Source organism: Schistocerca americana, chromosome 2, assembly GCF_021461395.2.
Source record: "Schistocerca americana isolate TAMUIC-IGC-003095 chromosome 2, iqSchAmer2.1, whole genome shotgun sequence".
NCBI classification, from domain to species: domain Eukaryota; kingdom Metazoa; phylum Arthropoda; class Insecta; order Orthoptera; family Acrididae; genus Schistocerca; species Schistocerca americana.
Window position 1 is genome coordinate 190665055 of NC_060120.1, and position 22812 is coordinate 190687866.

General features: G+C 43.6%; 1 protein-coding gene and 1 non-coding gene across 2 annotated transcripts in view; one reads left to right on the forward strand and one right to left on the reverse strand.

Annotated features, from left to right (window-relative positions):
• The window catches only part of LOC124593865 (TGF-beta-activated kinase 1 and MAP3K7-binding protein 3), a 488317-nt gene that overhangs the window by 301584 nt on the left and 163921 nt on the right, over nt 1–22812 (reverse strand). The window lies entirely within an intron of this gene.
• On the forward strand, nt 14885–14956 carry Trnaa-cgc. Its single transcript has one exon. It is a non-coding gene; the product is annotated as a tRNA-Ala (tRNA).

Below are 22812 nucleotides of genomic sequence, written 5' to 3' on the forward strand. Positions count from 1 at the left end.
AATTCTTAACCGTCCATGGACCATACCCCAAGCATAACCTCAGTCAGGAGACACTGCGCCTCTGGAGAGAGAGGGACCCTAGAACAAATACACTACTGGCCATTAAAATTGCTACACCACGAAGATGACGTGCTACAGATGCGAAATTTAACCGACAGGAAGAAGATGCTATGATATGCAAGTGATTAGCTTTTCACAGCATTCACACAAGGTTGGCGCCGGTGGCGACACCTACAACGTGCTGACATGAGGAAAGTTTCCAACCGATTTCTCATACACAAACAGCAGTTGACCGGCGTTGCCTGATGAAACGTTGTTGTGATGCCTCGTGTAAGGAGGAGAAATGCGTACCATCACGTTTCCGACTTTGATAAAGGTCGGATTGTAGCCTATCGCGATTGCGGTTTATCGTATCGCGACATTGCTGCTCGCGTTGGTCGAGATCCAATGACTGTCAGCAGAATATGGAATCAGTGGGTTCAGGAGCGTAATACGGAACACCGTGCTGGATCCCAACGGCCTCATATCACTAGCAGTCGAGATGACAAGCATCTTACCCGCATGGCTGAAACGGATAGTGCAGCCACGTCTCGATCCCCGAGTCAACAGATGGGGACGTTTGCAAGACAACAACCATCTGCACGAACAGTTCGACGACGTTTGCAGCAGCATGGACTATCAGCTCGGAGACCGTGGCTGCGATTACGCTTGACGCTGCATCACAGACAGGAGCGCCTGCGATGGCGTACTCAACGACGAACCTGGGTGCACGAATGGCAAAACGTCATCTTTTCGGATGAATCCAGCTTCTGTTTACAGCATCATGATGGTCGCATCCGTGTTTGGCGACATCGCGGTGAACGCACATTGGAAGCGTGTATTCGTCATCGCCATACTGGTGTATCACCCGGCGACATGGTATGGGGTGCCACTGGTTACACGTCTCGGTCACCTCTTGCTCGCATTGACGGCACTTTGAACACTGGACGTTACATTTCAGATGTGTTACGACCCGTGGCTCTACCCTTCATTCGATCCCTGCGAAACCAGACATTTCAGCAGGATAATGCACGACCGCATGTTGCAGGTCATGTACGGGCCTTTCTGTATACAGAAAATGTTCGACTGCTGCCCTGGCCAGCACATTCTCCAGATCTCTTACCAACTGAAAACGTCTTGTCAATGGTGGTCGAGCAACTGGCTCGTCACAATACGCCAGTCACTACTCTTGATGAACTGTGGTATCGTGTTGAAGCTGCATGGGCAGCTGTAAGTCTACACGCCATCCAAGCTCTGTTTGACTCAATGCCCAGGCGTATCAAGGCTGTTATTACGGCCAGAGGTGGTTGTTCTGGGTACTGATTTCTCAGGATCTAAGCACCCAAATTGCGTGTAAATGTAATCACATGTCAGTTCTAGTATAATATATTTGTCCAATGAATACCCATTCATCATCTGCATTTCTTCTTGGTGTGGCAATTTTAATGGCCAGTAGTGTGTTTCAATACCGTAACCATTGGTCGCAGGAATGACGAATAGAAAACGCGCACACCCACAAGCCAGAGCTTGGATGGCGTGTAGAGTTACAGCTGCCCATGCAGCTTCAACACGATACCACAGTTCATCAAGAGTAGTGACTGGCGTATTGTGACGAGCCAGTTGCTCGACCACACACACACACACACACACACACACACACACACACACACACACACATGTGCACGCGCGCGCGCTCGCGACATATGACAATGACATTAGAGTCCACACCTTGAGCGGTCTAAGGCGCTGCAGTCATGGACTGTGCGGCTGATCCCGGCGGAGGCTCGAGTCCTCCCTCGGGCATGGGTGTGTGTGTATGTCCTTAGGATAATGTTAAGTTAAGTAGTGTGTAAGCTTAGGGACTGATGACCTTAACAGTTAAGTCCCATAAGATTTTTTTAAAAAAAAAGAAAAAGAAGAAAGACCACACCTTGTGGACCGATCTTGATGGCTGTGCAGACAGAATATCTACAACACTGCATTAAGAATACTAACAACTACAAGAGTACAGGAAACAACGAGCACTTGCGACGAATTACTCCACAGACAATACAAGCGAGAGCGACGATAGTCGCAGTGTTAGCAAATAAGACAACGGCACATGCGGAGAGGAACAAACATTGAATAAGGACTAAATGAATACTTACGGGATCGTCCCGAAAAAGGCACTCTTAGACAGTGTATGTAGGTGCGTTAATCGGCCGCTCAGAATGGTTACGAGGTGAATTGGTTTGGCTGAACGCTAGCGGGCTCAGGGCGCAGCGTGGCCGTGTCAGCTAAAAAATGGTTCAAATGGCTCTGAGCACTATGGGAGTTAACATCTGAGGTCATCAGTCCCCTAGAACTTAGAACTACTTAAACCTAACTAACCTAAGGACATCACACACATCCATGCCCCAGGCAGGATTCGAACCTGCGACCGTAGCGGTCACGCGGTACCAGACTGAAGCGCCTAGAACCGCTTGGCGACAACGGCCGGCCGTGTCAGCTAAAGCGGCGCGGCGGGGCCAGCCGCAGAGACCGCTCCAGGCGAGTCCGGGTGCAGAGGCGTCAGTGAAAGGACGGATGTGGGTAAATCCCAGAGGGGACTCGGACAGTGGTCGCTCGCATAGCAGCATGCGGAATGCACTAGCAACGGCAGACACTGAGACAATCTGAAAGATGGCTCAGTTACAGGTCTTAGAAAATCTACAAAAATTCATTCAAATATTGAAGGAAACCTGAATACACCTGCGACCTCAGAAAAATGAGTCGCATCCGATGGCATACCGACATTTTCAATATCTTCTAAACTTCAGGCGTTAATGTTTTAAAGTGACTTAACAGTTTCACACTGAACCTCTGATTTAACAACTTTTAAACGCTCCAAGCGATTTCAACAACGGTGTAACAGATGATATCATCCCTGAGTTTTTTTTATATCTTTTCTTTATGCAAAAGTCTCTCACAACATCTTATTCTCCACAACAACATAGCAAATGAATGCAGCGTGAATACCTCATATCTTGTCATACTTGTGTATTTATGTAATGAATATGTTATTATTTTTGCCAGGCATTTCAGAATTGATTGCAATTGCTAATACAAAATCATGGTAATTTAAAAACTGGCCAATCGAATGTCTTAGCTGACACCACTATTGAAAGAGGACCAAAAGGCGCTCCTATCAAGCAGATGTGAATAATTGTTTACACAATATTTAAAGACAATTCGTTGTCATTTGACGTCAGTGCGCTTGCGCAGGAATATTAGCTCATTTATTTATGAGCAAACCTTTATCTGTAATTATTGTGAATGGTCTGAGTTGACCGAATGTTTATAACATTTCTTTATTTCAGTTCTGTTGTAAAATTACTGTTGTAACATATTAGTATTGTGCGGGAAGTGGTCAAGTTGAGTCAAACCATATCTGTAAAACTTAAGAACGATGTACTTTTGGAGGGTATGGCCTTCAGGCGAAGGAGAAGCAGGAAGTGGCGCAACAACGCTCGAGTCAAGTGAAGAGAGACTTTTTTTGGGTGGTATGCTCAAGCAATGCGATTCTGGACACTTTCGTGTTTGTTCTTGAAGAAGGTCGATCTAACTCTGATAGAAGTGCGTTTTTAGGTCGACTGTGTGATTGATTCTGAGCGGTGAACGGCCACTACGTTATAACTTTTTCCGTTTGCATACGCAATTAAGAACAGATAGAGTATTTTAATTTGCAAATCCTAAGTTTTCACACGTATTAGGTTGGAGATTCTGCTATCACTCTCGTAACGTTCTGCTATCACTCTCGTAACGTTCTCAACGCAACTTTATTGCATTTGATAAGGTTATTTTCCGTCTGTATTCTAAGTGGATATCTTAGGACAACTTTCCGTTTAGTTAAGATATACTTTCATGAATAAACTTTATTCCGCATAATTGTCTGTCATCTACATCAATTACAGACGTCAGAATAGAATCCTTTTTATTAAATTATTCATTTATCTTTTATTTAATATTTCTGCGTATTTTATTAATTTGCAATTCTAGGCAATGCACAGACTATATGACTGCAGAATCACAGCTTCGGGTTATTATTTGCTGCGAGCTAGCAGCTGGGAATGAGAGCAGACGTGTGCAGTTAGGTCCTACGACATTATCGAGTTATGCTTTTTTTAACACAACCGTGCATAGTCCAGATGTCAAGAGAGCGACTACTTATCAGAAAACTGTACGGTAACGCCCCCACAGGTTGGATACACTCTAAGTATGTAAGAGAACAGCGCACGCTGCCTAGCTGACATGTAGGATCAAGCCATCTGAGGGCGGCAGGCTCAAAGTATTGCTGAGGTCCTCGTCCTCGAATGGCGAGTAGTAGTAGTAGTAGTAGTAGTAGTAGCATCAGTAGTAGATAGTGTGGGGGCTGCTCACAGGAGCATGAGACTCGATTTCTTTGTGAGGTGCTCCCTGCTGGATACCAACGGTGGTGGCTTTCTACAAATCTAAACTATTTTCTATCCTACTACCTTCTTAATATTTTTCATATCCTACTATCTTCTTAATACATGAATTTTTAATTCTAAGCGTTTCCTTTTGCTAAGTAGTTTCCAAGTATTTCAAGCTGCAACATCATTAAAAACTGTTATCAGAACAAGAAATCAAATAAGCTTAACATTAAATATGTGTACAATTTAATATTGTGGAAATACGACCTGTCTCAGTAACTAAGTGGCACGTAATCTGTAAATGGTATAAGATGAAATAAAATCAAAAATTAAAATACTTTTCAACTGCAGGCTTCAGCTAGCGAGATATGCGTGGTTTACCGCGAAATTATAACCATCGCGAGGTATTTGGCACTGTTAACAAGGTAGCTTTTCCTAGTGATATTCCCACTACGAAATGTGACTGTGGCGTATGTGATTTCACACTTTGCTCGTAGTGCTCCGAATTTTTATGCTTAGAATGTTTTTAATGGTACATATAAAGTTGGGGAATACACTGGTTCTCTTGAAATATAAAAGTCAAAGCAAAAACTGAAATGCGGCAGATCATGGTGTCACATCTAAGTTGGCAACGTGAATCGATACCACAGACCCTACAATTTGAAACAACCAGTGGGGGCGGGGTGGGGGCACTTCAGAAAGACACGCCGCCCTCTCAGCATAGCAGAGCCCTCATGCTAAGGTCGATATAATGTCGAACATGTAAGAGATCAGCATTTATAGCAGTCGACGTCATCGTGTAGGGCAGTGAACGTTATTAAAGTTTCTGATGAAATATAATTTCGTAAACATTGCATTTCTTACTGCAAGAGAACAGATTTTTACTCTGTGCCTCAATCTAGTCAATAACAGTTGTAAATTATCAAGCAATCCTGTGTCAAAGTTAAGTAAATCTTTTTTTAATTTATGTAATAAAGTGAACTAGTGTTTCATGTGTCCTACTTTGATGAGCTTTCTCGCAGACCAGTCAAGAGTTATGGCCGGATGATTGTAGTTTCATGTGCTCACAACATGGAATACAAGAATTTCGGAATACTAGAATTTATATCTTTCTCATTTTTAATTGTTGTTAAGGGAATAAAATCTACGACGATAAAATCTATTTTTAATAAGATCTGAAATTCTTATTTATTTCGTCAACAATTCCATTGTATTTCACACTCCCACAAAAATTATCAATGTCTAAATACTAACGCAACAAGAAAATATAGAAGAAAAAAATTATTAAACTTGAAGATGGGGCACAAAAATTCGAAACTGCTCATAACCACAGCACTAACAACTATGTTTTACGCGGCGAGAGCTGACTGATGAAGTGGGTTCAGAACTGTGACCATCATTTTTATCGTTAACTATTGAGGGTTTGCATTTAACAAGTAGAGGTCCATAGAGGTGGCATCGACTTTTTGAAACCAAATATACGGTGATGTAGGTTAAGATCCCAGGTATTACGAACTGCAGCCATTCAGCATGGCCGGCCGTTGTGGCCGAGCGGTTGTAGGCGCTTTAGTCCGGAACCGCGCTGCTGTACGGTCGCAGGTTCGAATCCTGCCTCGGGCATGGATGTCTACATCTACATCTACATCTACATTGATACTCCGCAAGCCACCCAACGGTGTGTGGCGGAGGGCACCTTACGTGCCACTGTCATTACCTCCCTTTCCTGTTCCAGTCGCGTATGGTTCGCGGGAAGAACGACTGTCTGAAAGCCTCCGTGCGCGCTCTAATCTCTCTAATTTTACATTCGTGATCTCCTCGGGAAGTATAAGTAGGGGGAAGCAATATATTCGATACCTCATCCAGAAACGCATCCTCTCGAAACCTGGCGAGCAAGCTACACCGCGATGCAGAGCGCCTCTCTTGCAGAGTCTGCCACTTGAGTTTATTAAACATCTCCGTAACGCTATCACGGTTACCAAATAACCCAGTGACGAAACGCGCCGCTCTTCTTTGGATCTTCTCTATCTCCTCCGTCAAACCGACCTGGTACGGATCCCACACTGATGAGCAATACTCAAGTATAGGTCGAACGAGTGTTTTGTAAGCCACCTCCTTTGTTGATGGACCACATTTTCCAAGCACTCTCCCAATGAATCTCAACCTGGTACCCGCCTTACCAACAATTAGTTTTATATGATCATTCCACTTCAAATCGTTCCGCACGCATACTCCCAGATATTTTACTGAAGTAACTGCTACCAGTGTTTGTTCCGCTATCATATAACCATACAATAAAGGATCCTTCTTTCTATGTATTCGCAATACATTACATTTGTCTATGTTAAGGGTCAGTTGCCACTCCCTGCACCAAGTGCCTATCCGCTGCAGATCTTCCTGTATTTCGCTACAATTTTCTAATGCAGCAACTTCTCTGTATACTACAGCATCATCCGCGAAAAGCCGCATGGAACTTCCGACACTATCTACTAAGTCATTTATATATATTGTGAAAAGCAATGGTCCCATAACACTCCCCTGTGGCACGCCAGAGGTTACTTTAACGTCTGTAGACGTCTCTCCATTGATAACAACATGCTGTGTTCTGTTTGACAAAAACTCCTCAATCCAGCCACACAGCTGGTCTGATATTCCGTAGGCTCTTACTTTGCTTATCAGGCGACAGTGCGGAACTGTATCGAACGCCTTCCGGAAGTCAAGAAAAATAGCATCTACCTGGGAGCCTGTATCTAATATTTTCTGGGTCTCATGAACAAATAAGGCGAGTTGGGTCTCACACGATCGCTGTTTCCGGAATCCATGTTGATTCCTACATAGTAGATTCTGGGTTTCCAGAAATGACATGATACGCGAGCAAAAAACATGTTCTAAAATTCTACAAGAGATCGACGTAAGAGATATAGGTCTATAGTTTTGCGCATCTGCTCGACGACCCTTCTTGAAGACTGGGACTATCTGTGCTCTTTTCCAATCATTTGGAACCCTCCGTTCCTCTAGAGACTTGCGGTACACGGCTGTTAGAAGGGGGGCAAGTTCTTTCGCGTACTCTGTGTAGAATCGAATTGGTATCCCGTCAGGTCCAGTGGACTTTCCTCTATTGAGTGATTCCAGTTGCTTTTCTATTCCTTGGACACTTATTTCGATGTCAGCCATTTTTTCGTTTGTGCGAGGATTTAGAGAAGGAACTGCAGTGCGGTCTTCCTCTGTGAAACAGCTTTGGAAAAAGGTGTTTAGTATTTCAGCTTTACGCGTGTCATCCTCTGTTTCAATGCCATCATCATCCCGTAGTGTCTGGATATGCTGTTTCGAGCCACTTACTGATTTAACGTAAGACCAGAACTTCCTAGGATTTTCTGTCAAGTCGGTACATAGAATTTTACTTTCGAATTCAATGAACGCTTCACGCATAGCCCTCCTTACGCTAACTTTGACATCGTTTAGCTTCTGTTTGTCTGAGAGGTTTTGGCTGCGTTTAAACTTGGAGTGAAGCTCTCTTTGCTTTCGCAGTAGTTTCCTAACTTTGTTGTTGTACCACGGTGGGTTTTTCCCGTCCCTCACAGTTTTACTCGGCACGTACCTGTCTAAAACGCATTTTACGATTGCCTTGAACTTTTTCCATAAACACTCAACATTGTCAGCGTCGGAACAGAAATTTTCGTTTTGATCTGTTAGGTAGTCTGAAATCTGCCTTCTATTACTCTTGCTAAACAGATAAACCTTCCTCCCTTTTTTTATATTCCTATTAACTTCCATATTCAGGGATGCTGCAACGGCCTTATGATCACTGATTCCCTGTTCTGTACATACAGATTCGAAAAGTTCGGGTCTGTTTGTTATCAGTAGGTCCAATATGTTATCTCCACGAGTCGGTTCTCTGTTTAATTGCTCGAGGTAATTTTCGGATAGTGCACTCAGTATAATGTCACTCGATGCTCTGTCCCTACCACCCGTGCTAAACATCTGAGTGTCCCAGTCTATATCTGGTAAATTGAAATCTCCACCTAAGACTATAACATGCTGAGAAAATTTATGTGAAATGTACTCCAAATTTTCTCTCAGTTGTTCTGCCACTAATGCTGCTGAGTCGGGAGGTCGGTAAAAGGAGCCAATTATTAACCTAGTTCGGTTGTTTAGTGTAACCTCCACCCATAATAATTCACAGGATGTCCTTAGGTTAGTTATGTTTAAGTAGTTCTAAATTCTAGGGGACTGATGACCTCAGATGTTAAGTCCCATAGTGGTTACAAGGGAACCTCCCCATCGCACCCCCCTCAGATTTAATTATAAGTTGGCACAGTGGACAGGCCTTGAAAAACTGAACACAGATCAGTCGAGAAAACAGGAAGAAGTTGTGTGGAACTATGAAAAAAAATAAGCAAAATATACAAACTGAGTAGTCCATGCGCAAGATATGCAACATCAAGGAGTGTGTCTGAGGAGCGCTGTGGTCCCGTGGTAAGCGTGAGCAGCTGCGGAACGAGATGTCCTTGGTTCAAGTCTTCTCTCGAGAGAAAATTTTACTTTATTTATTTTCGCAAAGTTATGATCTGTCTGTTAGTTCATTGACGTCTCTGTTCACTGTAATAAGTTTAGTGTCTGTGTTTTGAAACCGCACCGCAAAACCGTGCGATTAGTAGACGAAAGGACGTGCCTCTCCAATGGGAACCGAAAACATTTGATCGCAAGGTCATAGGTCAACCGATTCCTCCACAGGAAAACACGTCTGATATATTCTATACGACACTGGTGACGGCATGTGCGTCACATGACAGGAATATGTTGTCGACCCACCTAACTTGTAAACTTGGCGAATGGCTAAAAATATTCTTCTACCTTGCCCGATTTAGGTTTTCTTGTGGATGTGATAATCACTCCCAAAAAAGTGATGAAAACATAAGAGTTTGTCACAAACTAAAAATAAAAAATTAAACATTTGGACTCGAGGGAAGATTTGAACAAAGGACCTCTTGCTCCGCAGCTGCTCACGCTAACCACGGGACCACGGCGCTCCTGAGCTTACATGAACTTTGATATTAGATATGGACTACTCAGTTTGTATATTTTGCTTATTTTTTTCATAGTTCCACACAACATCTTCCTGTTTTCTCGATTGATCTGTGTTCAGTTTTTCAAGGCCTATCCACTGTGCCAACTTATAACTAAAGCTGAGGGGGGTTCGATGGGGAGGTTCCCTTAGAGCGATTTAAATTTTGAGCCATACACCGTGGTGAGCCCTCATTTAAAAGTAACTGACGAAACAGATTTTCGGAATTTTGCGTAACACTCCCCACCATTAAAAACAATAAATTATATTGATTGGTTGTGTGGTGTACTGGATAGGCTGGTTCAAATGGCTCTGAGCACTATGGGACTTAACATCTGAGGTCATCAGTCCCCTAGAACCTGGAACTACTTGAACCTAACTAACCTAAGGACATCACACACATCCATGCCCGACGCAGGATTCGAACTTGCGACTGTAGCGATCGCGCGGTTCCAGACTCTAGCGCCTAGAACCGCTCGGCCACTCCGGCCGACGTACTGGATAAGATAAGGGATTCCCATACAGGACGTTGTGGGTTCAAATGTCGTCAGGCGCATCAATTTTTTTAAATTTTTGATCTTTATCGAAATCCTTTTGATCATTATTTTTATTCAATTAATTGATTTAAATGTAATTTTTTTATTTCTATTCCTCTAATACAATTTTAATCACTGTATGAATTTTTTATTTGTTTCGTTTTTCTTCACATCATTCTTTTTCCACTCTAAATTTTTGTGAATGCGAATTTACTGATATCTATCTATTATAATGTGCAATTATTTGAAAATTGTGATCTATCAATTAAAAATCAAAAGACGAAATAATCTGTTTTATTGACTGTCAACAGTCTGAAAAAAGTATTTTTCGTTACAAGCAGTACAAGCTTTTTTCCATGGAAATCGTTCAAATGGCGCTGAGCACTATGGGACTTAACTTCTGAGGTCATCAGTCCCCTAGGACTTAGAACTACTTAAACCTAATTTAACTAAGGACATCACACACTTCCATCCCCGAGGCAGAATTCGAACCTGCGGCCGTAGCGGTCGCGCGGTTCCAGATTGTAGCGCCTAGAACCGCTCGGCCACTCCGGTCGGCATGGCAATCGTCTTACAAACATTTAAAACGTAGCCTTAATTCCTACTGCACTATGGACAAAATAACGCAGATGAAGATTTAAACGAAAGAAGAGTTTATAAATGGAACGAAATTCAAGCAAAATGAGGGATAGATATAATGAATGCAATAACCTGGACGAAAAAAATAGGCTGATAAAACAAAAGAAATTAAATCTACAAATACATAAAATTAATTGTAAACAATGAACAAAAAGTTCAAGTGGAGAAAGACTGATAGGGAGAAATATGGGAGCAAAGGAAGAAGGTGATACTATGATTAAAATGATGTGACAAAGGACTGGAACTAAAAAATTACTTTTAAATCAATTAATTGAATATAATATGGTCAATGTCACTTCGATAAACATTAAAAAAAAATTTAAAGCATCTGACAATATTCGAGCCCACAACCTCTTACACAATAAGCCCTCGTCCTAGTCATTACACTACACAATCAATCCACGAAATTAAACTTTTTTTTTAATGCTATTGAGCGTCACGCAAAATTCCGAATATTTTCTTCGTCAATTACTCCCAAACGAGGTCGAACCAGTGTGAATGGCTGCAGTGTGTGAAACCTGGGTTCTTAATCTACATAACCGTGTACATGGTTTCAAATAGTCGATCCTACCACTGGTGACCTCTCCTTGTACTACAAAACAGGCGACCTTTTATTTTCACTCTTCTTTCACCATTGGAAATTCCGACTGTGCGAGAGAGCGACCTATGGTGGGTTTCCCTTATGAGACGAAAAGGCTGCCATCTCGTAGAGAGGCTTCAGCCGCCCTCTTCTACTTAAAAAGATGTAGATCAAGTATTCAAAATAATAGAAGACTATCACTTGGATAAATAATTCTGTGGCGTGTTTTAAAGAATTAATTAAAAATAGCATACCTATCGAGTAAGGACATTAATCGTCCAATTAAACATAATAATAGTTAATTGCCGGAACAGCTAGTCATCTAACTAAACTGCCCCCAACTCTAGTTTCGTTCCATTGGGTGTGACATTGGTTGCACATTTATTTACGCAAAAAGTAGTATTACAAACGTGCAGGACAGCTGCTTCGAGAAAAAAGGGCGTCAATGTTGGCCATGAAGTAGTGGGGTGTCAGGTATGCCGACGGCATGGTGCCGTCGGGACTATGTGGCCACGTCCTGCCAACTGTGGCACGTGCTAGTCCTTGGTTTGGGCACGGTAAAGGCGCCCATTCACAGCCCCGCTGGTCCACCGACTTGTTCGCCGACTTGTCCGACTGTGTGTGGGCACCAGCCACTGCTTGTCAGACACTACCTGCCTGCACTGATAGAGCGTCGCCTGGCAGGTAGAGGTTCGCCGGTCGAATAGACGGAACCGGACGACAGACCCGACCTGAACCCATTGGCCACATACAGGCGAACGGGTCGGGGCAGACCTGCTCGGCGGACGAGTCGGAGGACTGACCAGCCTGTGTGCGGGGGCCTTAACAGTCGGGGGTGGTTCTTTCAAGTCCCTTCCGCCTGAGACAATATGAATCACTGGATGGCAAGGTTTCCTCACAATTTCCTCTTCAATGACATGCCTTCATTCTTCGACCCTACGCAGATAACTAGACACTTTTTTTAGCAGTGGTAAATAAGTTTCATTAATCTTTCTATTTACGCAAACTGACCCTTAATCCCGTATTAATTTCTTAATTAGAGCCTTATAAATGCACACAAAGACCTTCCTTCATATTAGGGAAAAAAAGAAAAATAACAAGGCGTCAAAACTGTAGAGTAGTGCAGTTGCTGTACTATTGTTTCAGCCTCCTAGGCTCTTCAATACTAGCAAGTAAAGTGTGTGGCATGACATTCTCTTGTAACAAAACGTTATTTTTCTCCCTTTGCATTTTCCTGAGGCGCTTTTTTTCTTGTACGTTTCGGAGATCCTAGGTAACAAACTGAATTAATGACTGTGAAGGGTTCCTCTGTGCACTTGTGAAACTTGCCGGTCGCTAACAGACCGTCCAACTCTACTTGTCACGATGTACCACTGTTACAGGCCCGCTACCCTTCCATTTGTTCTCCCAGTGACACAAAGCGATAGACACCAAAACAAGCTACTACCATACACTGCTTTGATCTAACTTTAAATTTTAACTGTAGCAACATCTTTCGTTGTTGGAACTTAATGGCAGCAATATGCTTGTATTGTTACGAGTTCCTCTCACTAGAGACAGAAATGAGCTCCGTATACTCGCTTTAAACTCGCTTTCGGGTCCTGTAACGTCATCTCCGAACTCGCCGTCTCTGTGTGCCCTCAGATTCGATTCGTGAGTCTCTGCCGCAGCTCATTCGTCACCTGAGTCTGATGCGCAGAAGTGGTCGCAACTCGCTTAAAAAGGAGAGCAAGTACTCGAGTTCGTAAGTACAACCGCAGACTCGCGGCATTCCCGCTTCATATGCAACCATTCTGAAATAAATTTCAGGCATTATTATTCCATACAATCATGATTTCAGCTTTATAGCCATTCTCGAGTGCAACCTGAAATGTCACAATATGTCCGACCTGCGTTAATGAAAGAAGCAAGTTACAAACGAATGTAACGACTGATCCGTTACTAATGAATATTATTCAATTTATATATACATTTATATAGATAAAACATGTTAACGGACTACTGTAATATACTTTAATATTTGTTATGTATTCACAGAACGTCTAATAAATATGTTGACTGACATGCACTTTCAACGCGTTACCGAGTCTGTAACGACAGTACCGGAAAACATGACGTGAGGACGAACTGCAATCTCTAAACAATGATTAATTATTAAAGTAACTTACAGAAATTAATGATAAGCTACACAACTCGTTGATAGCCCACCAAAGCAAATTGTCATGACCAAATAGCGCGCTTTTCTGTCGCACGGTTGTTGCTCAGTGCCAAGTTGTCGTCTGACGAAGCACACATGTTTTCTCACAGTGGAGGTGGAATAAACAAGAATACAGCAGTTTTGTGTGCACCGGAAGAAATTTGTATGTTATTCGTATGAAGAGTGAACTATATCGCGAGAGTTAATCCTCTAATGGAACACATTTATAATTGTGTACTTCGCATCAATTAATTTTCGTCTCACATTCTCAAAAATGGCTCTGAGCACTATACGACTTAAAATCTGTGGTCATCAGTTCCCTAGAACTTAGAACTACTTAAACCTAACTAACCTAAGGACATCACACACATCCATGCCCGAGGCAGGATTCGAACCTGCGACCGTAGGAGTCACGCGGTTCCGGACTGAAGCGCCTAGAACTGCTCGGCCAACGCGGCCGGCCTCACATTCTCCACAGTCTCACAAAATACAGCTTCGTTAAAGGCTACCTGATCACGGCAGTCGGTCATTTCGCCTTGTCAGTGCTACTTTACAACAGCAAGATCTTGTACTCATCTTCTGCACTAACAATAAGTAACGACTAGCCTTACACTCCAGCACAGTTCAGTAAGAGAGAAACACGAGTCGACGAGTGTGGAGCGACCGCAGCGCCACAGTTCTCAGATTCGTCATACTCGCGGAACTACAGCGGGTACGAAGGAGGTCTGTTAGCACGGATGTAACATCGACGCCTTGATTTGTGAAATTAGCAATCTGCAGTAGTATTAAACTGATACTCGCTCCCTTTCTGATCTCTATCCCTTACGTGTTTACATTTCGGTTACAACAGATAAACACGGCAGTGGAATGCAGATAACTGAAGTTGCAGCAGAGACGCGACGTGGCTGGCTCTGAGCACTATGGGACTCAACTGCTGAGGTCATTAGTCCCCTAGAACTTAGAACTAGTTAAACCTAACTAACCTAAGGACATCACAATCATCCATGCCCGAGGCAGGATTCGAACCTGCGACCGTAGCGGTCTTGCGGTTCCAGACTGCAGCGCCTTTAACCGCACGGAGACTTCTGACGCGACGTGTACATAACAGTTACGCACCATCAATTAACGAGTAAAGTGCATAGAGATATTACTGACCATTCAAGCCTCGTACATGACAGTTTTGCAGACATTTACCTCCGTCAGGTTATAATAAAATACTGGAATAATTAAATATATATAACGAAAACTTTAAATTTAGACCTTTGCATTAACATTTCTACAAAAACGCTTAAATCTGAACTACGCATATCTTCCAAGTAACTGACAATTTTCACCTACATTACATTCTGCGGCCTGATACGGCAGCTACCCCATGGCTGAGTCCTGAAGTTCGCCGCTGGACTAAAAGCGTTGGGACCGAGCGAGGTGGCGCAGTGGTAGCACACTGGACTCGCATTCGGGAGGACGACGGTTCAATCCCGTCTCCTGCCATCCTGATTTAGGTTTTCCGTGATTTATCTAAATCGTTTCAGGCAAATGCTGGGATGGTTCCTTTGAAAGGGAACGGCCGATTTCCTTCCCAATCCTTCCCTAACCCGAGCTTGCGCTCCGTCTCTAATGACTTCGTTGTCGACGGGACGTTAAACACTAACCTAACCTAAAAGCGTTCGGAGAAAAGCCATCTGCCAATGTGCATCAACAGATGGAAACTGACAGGAGGGGCGTTCTAAAACATCCCATTTTGTGTGAAGCAACAATTCACGTTCTTCATTTGTATGGCCATGTCCGTAGTTGCTTTACAATTCTTGAGGCTATTTTTGTTCTGTCGTTGTAACTGCGAAAATGCGTGTTTTTTTCACCAGACGCCTTTCACTTTACTGAGGTAAAGCATCATCAGTGTTCTATAGTTAAGTTATTTACATTCTGATTTGCTTTAAGATCGAAAAACAGTTCGTTAACAATATGTTGGTTACCACCGTAAATACAAACAAAAATATTGTTAAAGGCCTGTTTTTCGATCTTAAAGCAAATCAAAATGTAAATAACTTAATCAAAGACCACTGATGATGCTTTACCTTAATAAAGCGAAACGCGTCCGTCGGGAAAAAAAAGACACGCATTTTTGTAGTTGCAACGACACAACAAAAATACCATAAGAACAATTCACATGTTTGGTGTGCAGTGTGCGGCGGGGCATGGTCTTTCAAAAACCTATACAGATCGCAGCGCTTGTCTGGGATGGCTAGTTCCAGTTTTCTTAACATCCAATAGTCTGCTTCAGAACTGATTGCCGCCCACGCATATTACGTAGAATTCACACACAAAAATCCTTTAGCTTCTGATAAAACATAGCCTGAGAGTTTGGCGGGCTTTAGTGCTATGTTTGGAGAGACGGTATGATCCACAACATCGGTAGCTGTTCTGTTTCTTCACTAGCAGAGTGAAGCCTATGTCGCAAGGCCGGTCACGATTCTGTTCAGTAGATCTTTTGCCGCATCTCGGTGAAAAATAGTCCGCAGAGGCGTTCATTAGTTGAGTTTCGTGGTTTCCAGACTGTATTTATGGTGCTCTGCTTGTTTACTCATGATCTCACGTGAAACGAAAAGCTATCGGACAAATGAGATATCGTCAAATGCTGCTGTTTACAAATATATTGCTTAATTTTCGGTAGCAGTTCATATGGACGGCCTCTTTTGTCATCATTGGGAGAGCACAGCTCCATTCTTAAGCGACCTCGCTAACTCAAAACTTTCACATATCACATTCTGTCACGAGCGTCCACAGAAATTTATCCAAGAGGAAACAAAATTCTAAAATTGTCGTTTTTAGGGTTCCGTACCCAACCTGTGAAAACGAATCACTCCGTTGTCCGTCTGTCTGTTCGTCCGTCTGTGGAGACCCTTTTTCTCAGGCACGGGTTGAAATTTATGTCACATACTAAGGTCTACGATCCCTTGACGGTGCAAACAATTTAAGCATCTATGTCAATGCAATAGAAACATACAGTGATTTGTGTTACACATTTTGATACTCGCAAATTCATTCATCAAAACCTACAGATGAACTATCTAAACTGACGGAAAAAAATTAGACAACCCTTTTAGAGGTTTCCAATTCACTCAAGATTTATGTCGCAACAGTTTATATCAATATGAAGTGATTACATTTACAGATTAATAGTACAAGCGGTTCTGAGGAACCAAGTATCGACACATGGTGAACCACCCGTATTAGTACATGGTGTAGCCTCCACGGGCGGCAATGCAGGCGCTGACTCTGGCATCCAGTCGACCGTACAGAAGACGAAAGCTGTCCTCTGATACGTTATTCCATGCCTGCTCGACCTGTTCAAGCTGTTTTGTGAGTGTTGTTAGATAACGAGTCGCACGAGACACTTCTTGTCTCATCGTATGCCACACGTGTTCAACTGGAGACTAGTTCGAATATCGTGCTGGCCAGGCAAGTTGCTGCACATCTTGCAGAGCATGTTGAGTTTCCTGGGCAGTGTGTCGGCGAGCCTTATCCTGTTGGAAAACGATCATCTTCCTGTTGCAAGAATGGCAAAAGAACGGGTCTAAGAACATTCTGCACGTTCCGAGCGCTGGTTAGCGTCTCCTCCAGAAACACCAAAGGTGAACGAGAGTTGTAGCGTATCGCACCCCAAACCGTAAGGCAGTGTGACTTGGACGAACGCACTCTACGACACAGCGCTCACCATACCAACGTCGTACGCGGAAGCTACCACTTGAGTGCAAGCAGAATCTGCTTTCATAGTTTAAGACCACGGCGCGCCATTCTATCTTCCAAGTAATCCACTGACGGCTCTAGTCGAGTCGTGCACGTCGATGATGTGGCCTAACTGGGAGACGGGTTTAAGGTGTGCGTGCCCGTAGTCCCAATGCTAATACTTGTTCCTAACAGTTTGTGTTGACACATACGGGCCCAAAAGCCCTCTTACCTGTACTGTGGTTGCTGTACAATCTGCCACTGCTGCCCTTAAAATACGACGATCCAGACTGGCGTCTGTGCTGCGTGGACGCCCAGAGCATCGTCTACGAGTGAGAGAATGTTCTCGTGACCACTGGTAGCAGCTTGTGTGGCATTTCTCAGAAAGGGCCATCCCACCACTTTGAAGGCCACAATTTGACCCCTTTTCAAACTAGCTCACTTAGCTGTTGGAAGCACGGTACATCTCCGTGACATGGTTGAGTGCTTCCTTCACACGTTCGCAACATACTGAGTCTATTAAGGGGTAGACACAGATGGCGCTCTGGCAGCTACGCCACTACGCTATGTTGGCGGACGACGCTGAAACCATTATCAGTACATCTATCACCCAGATGGCATGTGCCTTCATCGGATTAAAATCGATGTCGTCTTTCCAGGCAGAGTTTATACACAGTTAAAATTGTACGGAACCCTAAGAGCGCGAGTCCTACTCGCACCTGTCAAGTTTTTTTCCATATAATTGATTGAATGAGTTTGAGACCGCCGTGCCAGACGAACTGAATTTGGTAAGACGTACACAAACCTTCCTTCTGTCTTAAGCGACGGGTAGTTATCTGTTTCGTATTTTAAGCTAGAAATTTTTGTTACCTAAACGGTACGCATATTTCAATCGTATATGCAAAGTACAGCACTTTTGTTATTAATATAGGTGCCACCTATTTGATTCAATGATCTTAAATTACATCCCCGAATGATTAAACCGAAGGTATCCAAAGAGTTATGAAATAAAGCTAGAAAATATTCACAAAGGAGTTCAAGCAACCTACGGGATCGCAGTCAGGTGACGTCTCGACAGTTGGCAACATTTCGACAGATGCAGACCCCTTCATTTTCAAGGCACAAATGCGACGAGGGAGTGCTGAACAGGTAAATTTAAACCGTCAATAGGTGGAGCTACCCCGACCAAGAATCATAACACGGTGTATGCATAAAAATACTCACACGCCGCAAACTAGCGCCACAACACAACCAAAGATGACCTACGTCAGAAGTTAATCGATAGTGAATGTTTATTACCAATGGGTGAGCAAGCAGGAGTGACACTGCGCCCCCGTTGTTTTACCTGTACGATTCCAAGCAGAATTTAAGCAAAAGCTTCCGTCGCCATTTACAAGCTCATCCCAATAGCTGGAAGCGCATGCCTGAATCTCCGTCCTGTTGTATTTCATAGGCCATGTTCTGGAACAGCAGATTTACTCTCCTGTTGTAAGCGCCTGTGACACGTTTTATACACCGGTCGTCTACAGTCTCGATGGTCTGACCAATGTATGAAATGCCACAACTCCAGGGGATATGGTAGGCATCTGCCTTAAGCAAACTAAGACAATATTTTACAGATCCTGAAAGGACCCAGTCATAAATGGTTGTCGAAAAACACATTTACATCATGTTTCCGCAGAATACGACTAATCCTTTTGAAAATGCTACCTGCCTAAGGCAAAAAGGCCGCAGACTTTGGTGCCACCTCGTTGTTTTCATCTGTTATCCGATTCACGGTTGGTCGATAGCGCAAGGCGTGTCTGCTCTGCCTTTCATTATAACTATTCTGGCTAAAGGTGATTTCGAAATGGACTAGATAAGCTGAAAAGGGTTTAGGCCTAATGTGATATGGGCATTGTGTACCAAGGTACGCTGGACTGGACGGTGACAACTGTCAGCCTTAAGATACAAATCAATATGTAAACGGCACGTTCCAACGTACCATCAACCTTTCTGCTAATCAGTACATCAAGGAAAGGAAAGCACCAATCCTTGTCCAGTTCCACAGTGAACGGAATGTTATGGTTATTAGGTTCAGATGTTCAAAGAAACTATCCAAATTCTCACTGCCAGGAGGCCAAACAACAAAAGTATCGCCCACATATCTAACAGAGCAGGCAAGTTTTCAGGCACGTTCCCAGAAATCTTGCAAACAAACTGACAAAAATAGGTGACAACAGCCTCCGCGTCGCAACTCCATCTGCCTGCTCATGAAACTAGCCACAGAATTATAATTAAGTGGAAGTCAACACATTTCGAAACAAGTTGAAGTTGGGGTTGTACGAGAAAGCGACGGGGAAAATATTGAGGATACTGTTTCGACACTGTTCTATAAATCATCTTGCCCGGTGAACAGCGCTGAAACCGCCGCCGCACCCACGAATCGGCATAATTTTTCGTGAACAGATAAAAAACTACCACCAAGATATATAGCAACTGGTAAAGTCACAACATTTCCCGTCGCGCTCGGCGTAGTTAAATCTGCGTTTTTTTTGGAATAGGATTCAATCACTGCCAGAAATGCGAGGGAATTCTGTAATGAAAAAAAGTATGTACCCAGAAACTCCTTTGAGGGCGTCTACGCATTCAGTACATACGCCATATTAATTTCACGATGACTATCTGAGCTGTGAATTTTATGTTTGCTACTAAAATCCGTGTTACGATGAGGCTGTTGCATTTGCTGAGCTTTTCAAATGCAGTGCTCTTGTGAACGGTTACTCTAGGCGAACGATAGGTACTGTTAACTTCCCGCTATCGCAGTTCCAAGCGCCAAACCCACTTTTACTGCTACTTCATGACTCAGCGTAGCGACAGGCCGGTACATGTAAACGAAGCTTACTTTCCGGACAGCTGAAGACGGTTACGCGTAGAGAAGTCAGAAAGAGGCCTTTAACCAACATTAAGCAACAAACGGTTGATGACGATGATGATGCTTGTGATGAAGTATATCCTGAGCCATAAATGCAACCGGGTGGATTCGGAGTTTTCAGCTTCGGAGAATACGCCTATTACAGGACATACATTAGAGTAGGATACTAACCAAGTCAGCAACTAGACTGATAAATTACTTGAGAGAAAAATTCTGTCTAGCGATCTCATACACTCCTAAGAAGTTTTGTTCCTATGTTAAATCAGCACATGGGTCAAAGCCATTTTTGTTGACACTCAGTGGCCTCGAAACGGAGGAGAAATATTAAATTCTTCTTCCGATAAGTGTTTCGCCGAGGAAGGAAGTACTCAGATTTTTCCTTTAAATCGCCGCACGAACGCCAAAATGACATGTGCGAGAGAACTTTGTCCACTTCGAGAGACCCCTCTGCCTCACTGAGGTGACAAAAGTCATGGGATACCTCCAATTAAGGTGTCGAACCTCTTTTTGGCCGGGGTAGTTTAGCAACTCGATGTGGCATGAACTCAAGAAGTCGTTGGAAGTCCACTGCTGCCTCCACAGCCGCCCATAACTGCGATAGGGTTGCCGGTGCAAGTGTCCCACATTATGTGACATAAACGTTTGATCGAATTCGTGTCGGGCAATCTGTGTGACCAAATCATTCGCTGGAATTGTCCAGAACGATCTTCAAACCAATCGCGTACAACTGTGGCCTAGTGACATGGCGCATTGTCATCAACAAAAGTTCCATCGTTGTTTGGGAACATGAAGTCCATGAATGGCTGAAAATGGTCTCCAAGTAGTCGACATAACAACTTACAGTCAATGATCGTTTCAGTTGGACCAGAAGACACAGTTCGTTCCACGTAAACACATCCCATACCATTATGGAGCCACTACCGGCTTGCACGCCGCCTTGTTGACAACTTGGATCCGTGACTTTGTGGGGTATGCGCCACACTAGAAACCTACCATCAGTTCTTACCAACTGAAATCGGAACCCATCTGACGAGGCCACGGTTTAAGAGTCGTCTAGGGTCCTACCGACATGGTCGTGAGCCCAGGAGAGGCGCTGTGGGCGATTCCGTGTTGTTAGCAAAGCAACTCGCGTTGGTCGTCTGTTGCTATAGCCCATTAACACCAAATTTCGCCCCACTGTCCTACCGGAAACGTTCGACGTATGTCCCACATTGATTTCTACTGTTATTTCGCACAGTGCTGCATGTCTGTTAGCACTGACAACTCTACGCAAAGGCCGCTGCTCTTCGTCGTTAAACGAAAGCCGTCGGCCATTCCGTTGCCCTTGGTAAGAGGTATTGCCTGAAAATTGTTATCTTCAGCACACTCTTGACACTGTGGATCTCCCTAATGATTTCCAAAATATAATGTCCCTTGCGTCTAGCTCCAACTATCATTCCGTGTTTAAATACTGTTAATTCCCGTCGTGCGGCCATAATTACGCCGGACACCTATTCACATGAGTCACCTGAATACAAATAACACCTCTGCCAGTGCACTGTCCTTTTATACCTTGTGTAGGCGACACTACTACCATGTGTATACGCGCACATCGGCATCCCATGACTTGTTACCTCAGCGTACATCGCTAGAGGAACGAAGCTTCGCTCCAAGTGATTGTGAAAATGCGCACGTCGTTTTCGTTTTCCAGAAGGGTCGTCGAACAGTCGAATACTACTCTAGGTCTATATCACTATAATCAGACTTCGAAGAATTTTGGAACATATTTCACGCTCCTGTTTTATTAGCTTTAAGGATACCCAAAATCTCCTATGTCCGAATCAATACAGATTCCGCAGACAACACTCACCTGAAACCCAGCTAGGTCTGTTCGTTCGCGACACCTAAAAGGAAGCAGATATCGGCGTCCCGGTTGTTGATGGGTTCCTTCGCTTCCGGAAGGAGTCACAGTTCCGAAATGCCTGTCATCTAATGAACAAAATAGCGGATATGGATCTTTTATTATATTACTGAAGAGTTTTGTGTCATTTTTAATGGAGACACAGAAGTAACTGTGAGCCCACCCTATACGAGTGTTGTAGCTATGACACTGGAAGTGTCACACCCATTAACAATCAGTGAGAATGCATGCGGAGGCAGACTGATATTCACTGGAAGAATCCTCAGTGAGTGTAGTCCACCGATGAAGGTGGTAGCTTATGAAACAATCGTCCGATCAATAACTTAACATCGCTCGTCGGCCTGTGATTCGTACCAGATAGGTTTGATAGAGGAAATAGGGAGGAACCAGTGAAAAGCAGTGCCCCACAGATTCCTTTCGTATGCGCGAAAGCGTCACGCAGCGGCAGGCGTTACAAGAGAAGCGTTGTGAATCACGATGTGTGTAGAACAATCCACCGATACAATACTTCCTCCTACATATATAGGACCAAGAAGACAAGTTTAGAGAGATTCGGGGTCACACAGAGGCTTACCAACAATGATTCTTCCCACGCACGATTCGCGGCTGGAAAAAAATGAGGGAAGTGACAAGGTACACAAAGTAACCTGTGCCACACACCATATAATGGACTGTGGGGTGTAGATGTAAATGTAGACGTAAAGACTGAACGTTATGTTCGACAGATAGTCATTGACAGAACAGAGTGTTACAGAATCTTTATATTTGCGTTATACATTAATCATCAATTAATTATATTAATCGTAG